Consider the following 9401-nt stretch of genomic DNA (forward strand, 5'->3'; position numbering starts at 1 on the left):
CTGCGGGGATCCAGTGCCTCCTGAGCCTGCTCCCCGAGGGTAAACCCCAGGGGTGCTCCCTGGCTTGAGGGGACTGTCCCACCTAGCCCTCCCCCTGTTTGTGTGCTCTGTTTGCATGGCTCGGGAGCACAGCTCCCTACCGCCTCAGTTAAGAGGGATCCGGGGGGGCTTCCCGTGTGTGTGTGTGTGTGTGTGTGTATTGCAAAGAAGTAAGTCCTATTTATACACCATTCTCAGGACTGCCCTATTTTGCATCTGACACAAGGATATGTTATTGAGTTCACATCACACTGAGGAAAATGAGTTTGGGTTTTTAGATTAACCAGAGATCTAACTCTTTGAGTGCCAGTGTGAATGTGCATTCAGCAATATTCTTTACATGTGAAAGTGGCCTAGTGCAAATATATAAAAGTTGTTTCTTGTCATCTGCTGCTGTAGAAGTCTATGGTCCACAGTGGTAAGCATCCCCTGCAGTCCATAAACCAGACTTTTGTTTTTTGGATGAGAGCACCTCATTTTAATCAGAGTTACTAGACTATTTTGTGAGCTAGGTATGACCTTTTTAGGCCTTGTCATTGCCCCAGCTTGCTTTTACTTAATTTTACTAATTTAAACACCCTGTATCCACTCATCTTTTGATTTAGGCAAGTGTGTTCCTACCTGACTTGAGCTCAATTAGACTGAAACAAACTTGATTTAAAACTGCCTTCCACTGACTTTCACTGAATAGGTTGAAAATCACATCTGAGGTTAAAGTAGTATAACTGGGCTTGTGGACAACCCTTTAGTGCTAATCAGCAGTGTAGATATGCTCCCAGGTGCCCAGGGTAAAGTGGAAGCGGTGAATTCCTGTTCATGACTGTAAATGCATGGCTGCCAGCAGCAGCTGATTTTTTCTGTCCTCTGCCAAGTTGGCACTTGGGGCAGTTGCTCCTATTACTCCCTCCTTTACTCACCCCAGTTATGCCACTGCTTGGTGGTGCTACGCTAGTTAGCAGCATGTCTGGAAGGGGCCTGGGGTCCTAATCAATGTTCCCTCTAAGGTGTAGTGGTCTATGAGCACGCTGCTTCGGTCTGTTCTGAATTGATCCTGCCTGCTCCTTTCAGTGCACACCGCTTTGGTCCTCCCCACAGTAGACACAGTATATGGTCACCCAATTATTTAAAAAACTTGAAATATGCACTCTTCAAAATACTACAAAACCTCTTCATGGTTCATGTGACCAGACTCTGGAATAGACTCCCAGTGTCGGTGGTGCAGGCATTTATCCTGGAGGCCTTCAAAAGGAGACTGGACACGCACCTTGCTGGGGTCACCTAACCCCAGTTGTCTTTCCTGCTCAGAGCAGGGGGGCTTGACCCGATAATCTCATGAGGTCCCGTCCAGCCCTAAACTTCTGTGAATCAGGTGATGTTGCCCTATTAGCCAATTTATATAAGTGGCAGCTTGCTTCAGGGAAGAAATATAATAAGAATTTAAGAAGTGATAATGTTGGTACACTAGCTTATAAAAGCCTTTTAAAACCACTGTGGATCTATCCTTCCTTCTGCTGGGCTTAATCAGACAGAGCTGCTGCAGGTGTGGGCTTCATTCAATATCTCCAGTTTATTACTAGCAAAGGCAAGCATTTTTCTGTAATTTCTGAAAAAAGTTCTGCTGACTTTGTCAAGAGTTGCAACAGATACATTTTGCTGAGCCCCCATGGATTTTCTGAGAGGATTTGATTTCAAAGAGAAGATGCCAGAATAAGCCTATCTCCTTTGACTTCTTGATAGGCAGATACGTTACGAGTAATACTGATATATGAGAATAGGAAACTCGAAGCTATGAGTTCTGGCTGTGAATGATCTATTTCAGTGCTGCAGACAGTGTAGCAATCTGTCCCTTCTTTCTGCTTGCTTTTTTGGAGTTGTTGAGATTTTACTTTTATATTTGGTTGTAGGTCGCTGCCAACAACTTGCCTGTTGCATCTTGGTGTGAAGGGCATGTCAAAGATTGAAGAAGTGATTCAAATCTGAACTTGCTTCTAGGCTGAGTCACTGCAGGTACATGGCTGCAAAAGGTAAATGTCTCATCACTTGTTAGTCAGTTTAATCTCTGCAATTTAGACTAATCTGCAAAGACTGAATGTATTCAGCCACAGGCTTTTTGACTGTCTGTACTTAGCCAAAGAAAGTATCTGACTGAGTGACTCCAGCTTTGATGTCACCCCAGCATCAAGGAAACAGTAGGCAGTCACTAAGCATTCAACTTCCAAGGTTGAAAACAAATAGCAAAAGCTTCTGTCTTGAATGTAATTGTTTGGTCTGTGAGAGAGCAGAAATATAATTCCCCTGATAGCAGTGCAGGTATTAGGGTTCCTCTACACACTTAACTGGTTAATTGTGAAATTTACCTTAAGACCAGCTACACATGCAAAGTAGCTATCACACAATAAAAGTCATGCTTTTACCTGCACATGTAGAGGGGGCCCAAGGGTCACTGGTTTGGCAGTTTAAATTATTCAGTTTCACTTGCATGTAGTAGTGTATATTTTTACTCATGTAGAAATAGCTTGCAAGTCCTTTGCTGCTCTGTTGCTATTGCCTTTATTCTTTATTGGCTTGCAATAGATGTATGCAGCTCTGGACTTACTGCTGTATTCATTGGCAAAGATGATTACCAGAGCTATTTGAACTTGGCTCATGAGGTATTACCACAGGGATGTCTCTCTCTTTAATACCTAAGTAACATGCAGTCTTTGTTTTCCCTAGATTTGATTCTGTGCTTCTCTTCTGCTAGTGTCCTTGTTTTCATTCCTTGATTTCCCAGCTATTGCAAGTCTTTCTTGTCCTTAATTACCTCTGCCATAATGTTCTGGGCAGAGCCACCTGTCCAACAGTCCAACTAAATTCTCCACTTCTGCAGTTTTTCTTTGATTGTTCAATTCCTAGATGGCAGCTGCTCCCTTGTTCCTTCTCCCCTGCCAGGACCTCTCCGCTAATCAGTGGTGAGGGGTGGGACTGCACAAAGGGCAGCCCTCTGCCAGTAAGTGGTGAGGGCTGGGGCCTCTTGGCCAATCAGTGGCAAGGGGTAGGGCTGCTGCAAAATGACCATGAAAGTAGTCCTGCATGCCACAAGTGGGCCAAAAACCCTCTCTGTCTTGCCTTGATTTAGGGAGGACTGTAGATATATGCAAGAGCAGTAGAGAGGATTTGGATGAGAGGTTACTGGTTGTATGAGATACTATTTGTCATTAGTGTGGTTGCATATGGTGCTGTGCAAAGGAGTTTGGGAAAATCTTCCTGTACACCTGATACTTAGCTTATCTTTGGGCCTGTGTGATTCTGGGCAGAAAAACAGTGTTAGTTGTTCTGATATCATTTTAAGTGATGCTGGTTTGATTTTTTTTTTTGTGTCTGGGATGATGCTGTCTTCTGAGGCTGAATTAGGAAGAAAAGAAATATTTAATGATACATTTGGTTTTGTTTTAGGTGGCTGATGTTTACATTTAAAAAGCTATTTTCTTCTGTTTTGCCATGGTCCTAGAGTGGTGAATATTTTGGTTAAGGAGAGTCTATAAACTTGAGGTGAAGATTCATTACTGTTCTGCGTTGATGAATTTTAGTTTGTTTCCAGGAATTATGCTGTATTATCTGTATTTGATTGTCTAATTTATTTCTTTTTATGCAGGTCTAGGTAGTACTTTCTTAAAAGCATATCCTTTAATTTATCTTCAGTAATTGTTTTTGTCTTCAGTTTGCTTGTTTAAGAAATTATTCATTTACATTCCTTTATATGTTACCCAGTTATCTCTTCTAAATTATATGTTTCTTTATGTCTGGGTTATATGGTTCTTGCTTTTATTGACAGAAGGTTTCAAGTAGGTGGTAAGCTAAGCAAGCTTTTTCCTTTTTCCCATTAAAAACTGTACTTCTTATTCAGTTTGCTTAATCATTTTGTATGTGCTTGATAGTATTCCCCTGTGGGGGAGAAGTAGAGATCAGCAAACTACTATAAAGCTTATTCAATTACTCAGTAACATTTTGAGAAAAAGAAAATGTATATGAGATAAGAGTTTATTTGTTCAGCTGAGCAAAATGGAAATTAAAATGGCTACTTATAAATTCTTTTAAACTAGCAATTTAATGGGAATGCTGACAGCTTTTCATTTTAATCAGGGTGCTGTTAGGATCTTCTTGGATAACCAAGAAGAGTTTGGAAGGGGAGTCATAGAACTGAAAGCTAACACATGCTACCAGGATGCACTTTTAGGTGGTCCTGGAATAGTGGCCTCCAGCTTTTGTACCAGCGACTGTAGGTCAGTGTATTGAGCAATATGCAATTTTAGGCTATGTCTCCGTGTCACTGTGTTCCCTGTGGAGAAGGCAAATTCAAGGCAAACACCAGATGGCAGTTAGGTACTGAGACTGAGTATGAATCGATATGAATTGTAAAATGGGAAGAAAAAGATTCTATTTTTGTTCATAGGACAATTGAATCCTTTCAGTACAGTTTGACTGTTACGCCAAAGGTTTCTGAAATTATTTGGCTTAGAAGGTATTAGGATAGTACAATTCATATTTTCCTCTTTGTTCATGTGACCTCATGCTGTGGATAGAATCTTTGCTTGGTGAATTAATATTTGGTGTGTGGATGTATCAAATTAAATGTATTTCTTTTTTTCCCCTTCTAGGCGTTTTTAGTGTAGGGAAGGGCCTGACAATAGAAAATAGCTTTCATGAGAAAAATAAGTGAAAACTATTTTATTGTTAAATCTTTACAGTCAGACTGGATGGTTTTAGGGTGACCATTTTGTGTAATCTTTTTGCTGTTTCTGAGACCCCTGACAGATGTTCAGGGAAGGGTGCAGTGGGATCAGATGCAGAATCCTAACAAATGTCCTTCTTGCCATGCCACACATGCATGGGAGGAGGCATGATTGTAGGATCCTACATCAAATTCATTACACCCTATAGTTGGCACAGGGGAGCTCTATCTGGGGCTCCCCCTGAACCAGCAGGTAGTAAGCTCTTCTCCCTGTGCTCCTTCGGCTGAGAGCTGCAGTCAGATGGATTGTGGCTCCTATGGTGTGCTTCTGTGGCTGGGAGCTGCGATCGTCTGACTAGGGCTCCCAGCCAAGGGAGCACATGGGACTCTTAAAAGACTCCAGTGTGCTCCAGTTGGCTGGCCACTGGCCACATGTTCAAATAAAAGCATGACAGTAACCAGTCACAAAGTTATTACACATATTTTGTGTAATAACTTTGTGATTTATTCCTCATTTTATTATGCCATTAATTGATTGAATGTGTGGCCGGGTCATTGCTAAAGACATGGTTAATCTTTTAATCCCATCCTAAGTGTAATGTCTGTCAGGGGCCTGAGACTAATACAGATAAAAAGATTAACTGAAAAAATAGTGTGAAAATTGGCTGGTTTCACTGTGCCGGAAAATGATTATTTTATTTGCTTTTGCTAATGAATAGGGACCTACCTAAATCACAGTTTTGTGGAATTCGCAGAAACCACAAAAAACAGCATTGTCTGCAATCGCTGTGGTTGCTGGGAAATCTGCCATTGGCTGTGATTTCCCAAGATATCAGCCAAAAAAAGTGGTAGAGACATAGACTAAATGAAAGCATTCTTTGCCAATTGGCAGTGAGGCGCAGGGCTGATGGGGCCCCTATACCAATCAGCCACCAGGGATGGGGCTGTGGCAAAATGTCCAGGAAATCAAGCTTTGCATGCTTCGAGTGGGCCTTGAAAACCCCTTTATTTTGTCACGATTTTAGGTAGGCCCCACTAATGAACATTTCTCATGTTTTTCAAATCCTGAGTAAGGAGTATGGTTTTTTTTGTATGTCCCTGTAAGAAACTGTCCTCTTTTTATAATGCAATTTGTTTTGGGCAAATATAGCACCACTGAGTTCAAAGGCAGTGGGTGAAATCCTTCACAGTAATTCAAGATTGCCAATTTTACATGAATGTAGTTGACACACCCAAGACATTTCCTTGTAAGATATACCACCTTAAATTCAATGTGTAGAATAACTTTATTAGCTTATTAAGGTTGTCCACTGGGTCAGCCTGTCTTGTGCATTGTTTTGTAGCTAACCCATGAATAAATGGATCTGAAGCATTCATGTCATTTTCCCGGCTTTTTTAAATTGATCCACCACACTCCATTACTATTAATATTTCATTTCTTTTTCAAGTGAGGTGGTGGGTGGCCACAGTGTATAAGCATCCCTCTCCTTCTAAACCCTGCCCCCCGTCCATCTGCTGCCACCAGAAGGGGTACACTTGTTAAAAAAAGTTGAAAACCCCTGATATAGACTGTTTTAAATCACCCTTTTTGTCAAAATTTTAATACACCCAGAACTGTGGTTTACAAATATGATAAATTTTGGTTGGTAGCTGTCATGACTAAAGCATATCCTTTGCCTTATCAAAGGATTGCACACTGACTTTCAGTTTCGCAGTTGGATCCATGTTGGCAGACCCCTGTATCCAGTAGTGTAACTAAGGGTGGATGACAAGGACACAAGCTCCAGGTGCTCAGTTAAGGGGGATGCTGGAATTGAGGGAAGGGGGTCTCAAGAGTCTGACTACTTGGGTGGGGGTGGGAGTCCCCTAGTCAGCTTCACCCTCTCCCCATGGGAGATGCTGGTGCTGTGAGGGGAGATGCTGCTGGCAACAACTATGTTGGCTCTGCAGGCACCACCAAGTTAAAAGCTTTGTATCATTGCTTGGCACATAAAGCTGCAGGGCCAAGGGCTGATTTAACTTGCCTGCTGGCTGCAGCACCTCCCTTTGCAACAATGACCTGCTTCTACTCGTGCTTCAGCCCTATTCCAGCACCCCAGGGCTCAAACCCTATTAGGAGTAAATCTGTTGCCCAGGGCAAAATCTCTACCAGTTATAGCTCTGCCTGTTTCAGTAGATTTTGGTGGGGCTCAGCCTGCATTCACAAGTCCTCTCCAAGTATGTCCAATCAAGGTATCTCAGACTATAAATTCTGAGTGATTTACAAAGTCCTGTGTAATTTCACCCAGACCTAAAACTCTCCTGTTTTCAGGTGCTGTACCTTCTTTACTGTCCTCCTGCCATTTGTGATTTTTATGGTCACATTTTTTCTCTGTCTCTCTCTTTCTTTTTAAATTTCTTTCCCTTCCATAGTGCTGTGGGAAAAACCATACACATAGGGAACATTAAGCATACAAGGAAGAGTGAAACAGGCTATATAAAAATATTCTTAAATCATAGAATCAATGAGTCGGAAGGGACCTAGACAGATCACCGAGTCTGACCCCCTGCCATGGGCAGGAAGGAGCGCTGGGGGTGGCAGGGGTCATAAGACCCCAGCCAGGTGCCTGTCCAGTCTCCTCTTGGTAAATGCACAAAGCAGAAAAAGAGCAGTATAAACATCAGCATTCTTTTTCCCTACAGTCCTTCAGTTTTAGACTTCATATGTTGTAAGAGCAGATTGAAAAACCTATTGGATGGAAATGTGTTGTGGAAGTTGGCTACGTCCAGATAACATGAAGACTTAAATGAATGAACTCTCAAAGTTCTGTATAACACATTAATTGTGCTTTTTTTTTTATCCAGTGTTCTGGATATTATAATAGTATGATGCATAACTACATTTTGTAGCTGTCCCTGTAATGTCGGGGAACATTGCTCTAAACAAATTGCCTGCATGATCGACCACTGAACTGTTAGGTTAAATTACAAACCCAGAAAGGAGAATCCTAGTTGCTGTAATATAAAAGTCTCTCTCTGTCTCTCTTCCTCTCTCTTTCCCCTCCCCACCCCTTTTCAAGTGTGTGTACAGATGCGTAAAATGATCAGCTCGTTATCATGTTTTAGAACCTTGGTCTTAGATTTATGATCAAGAGCCTCAATATGCCTTATGATATACTTAATGCCACTTTGTGCTAAAGAAATCATGTCAACAGACCCTATGCTTTTTATAATGAGCACCTTTTGTCTTCTGCCACATGGGAATAATAACTACATTACTATGAGTGCTTGACTTTGGTGTGAATTTTGCAAAGTGCCCAAGAGAATTAGCTAACAGCGGAATGGAGAAGACTTAGGAAAAGTGAGTAGTGCCCTAGGGAGGCAAAGAACAGAGTACTGTTAACTTGAGTAATGCCCAGACTTTTTTCTGAACAATACCATTTGTCATTGGGTGCACAGGACACAGTGAGACTTGAATAAACAATTTTTAGGCTGGAGTTGGGTCCTATTCTTTGGCATGCTCTGTGTGTGGAGTGAACTTGGAAAAATTCCTTAACCTCCTTTTTATTTCTCTATTTCCTCATCTGTAAAATGGGAATGATCATACTTGCCTAGTTTTTAAGCTTGGTAAAATTTTTCATTTACTTTCCAAAGATCCTTCCTTGAAAATGGCTGTTCTAATAATTTAGAGTATTATACATTCCAATGCTTATGTAAGGAAAATCTAGACTTTTTTTTATAAAGACGTCAATCCTGCATTCAGGCAGCTGTCCAGGTCTTGTGTTTTGATTCTGTTATGTTTTCAAGAAGTGTCTTATTCTTTTCTTGAATCTGTATAGCTTGGATACTTTGGATTGTTCTGGTGAAAGGTCCTCCAAAGTATTGTTAACATCCTTTTTCCACTTAAAACAGTGGTTCATTTTCAGGCTCTAAAATTAGTGCCATGGAAAGGATGGGCAAAGGTACCCTGACATCCATGCGTGCAGCTCCCATTCACCCTAGTAAGATGATATATTTAATCACAGAATTTGGCACTGGTGTTCTGCTCCCCATTTTACAGCTGATGCTGTTGCACATAGAATCTGATCACCAGAATGACATACACAGAAAATATTTATTTAGTGTTCCATTAGGAAACTGAATAACGTTCTCATATTCCAGTTCAACACTATATTGATGTTTAGAATTTCATAATGGACAGAACTCTGTTTTTACCACATGCTGCTTAGTTCCTGATGAACTCCTGTGCTTGAAACTTGACCGATCAGAATTATGTGACTGCATCCTGATAACTTTCTATGGACTTACTCATGTAGCCAGGCACTTGGATGTCTCCACTGTTGATGATTTATACCTTTACCCACCTGGAGTGGTTTGCTTGGTAAAGTACATACTGGGTGGATCTACACGTGTTATTAGTGTGATTCAATACACTCTGGTGCAGTTTGCGCAGGACTGCAGCAGTTTGAGCCAAGTCAGAACAGCCCTGGACTGGCAGCAGACTCAGGGGGTTGGCTCTGCTTTGCAGTGGAAGGTGGTGGAGTGACTAGCTGGGCCACGAGTGCCCAAAGAGTGGAGCTGTGTGGCTAGGTGGCAGGCAGCGGCCTGACCCCCAACTACCCGGGCTTATGGGTGTAATTTGCGTCTGGATCAGCGTTTCCACATGTGTTTA

This window comes from Crocodylus porosus, unplaced genomic scaffold (assembly GCF_001723895.1).
Source record: "Crocodylus porosus isolate Cpor-Errol unplaced genomic scaffold, CroPor_comp1, whole genome shotgun sequence".
Classification (NCBI taxonomy): domain Eukaryota; kingdom Metazoa; phylum Chordata; order Crocodylia; family Crocodylidae; genus Crocodylus; species Crocodylus porosus.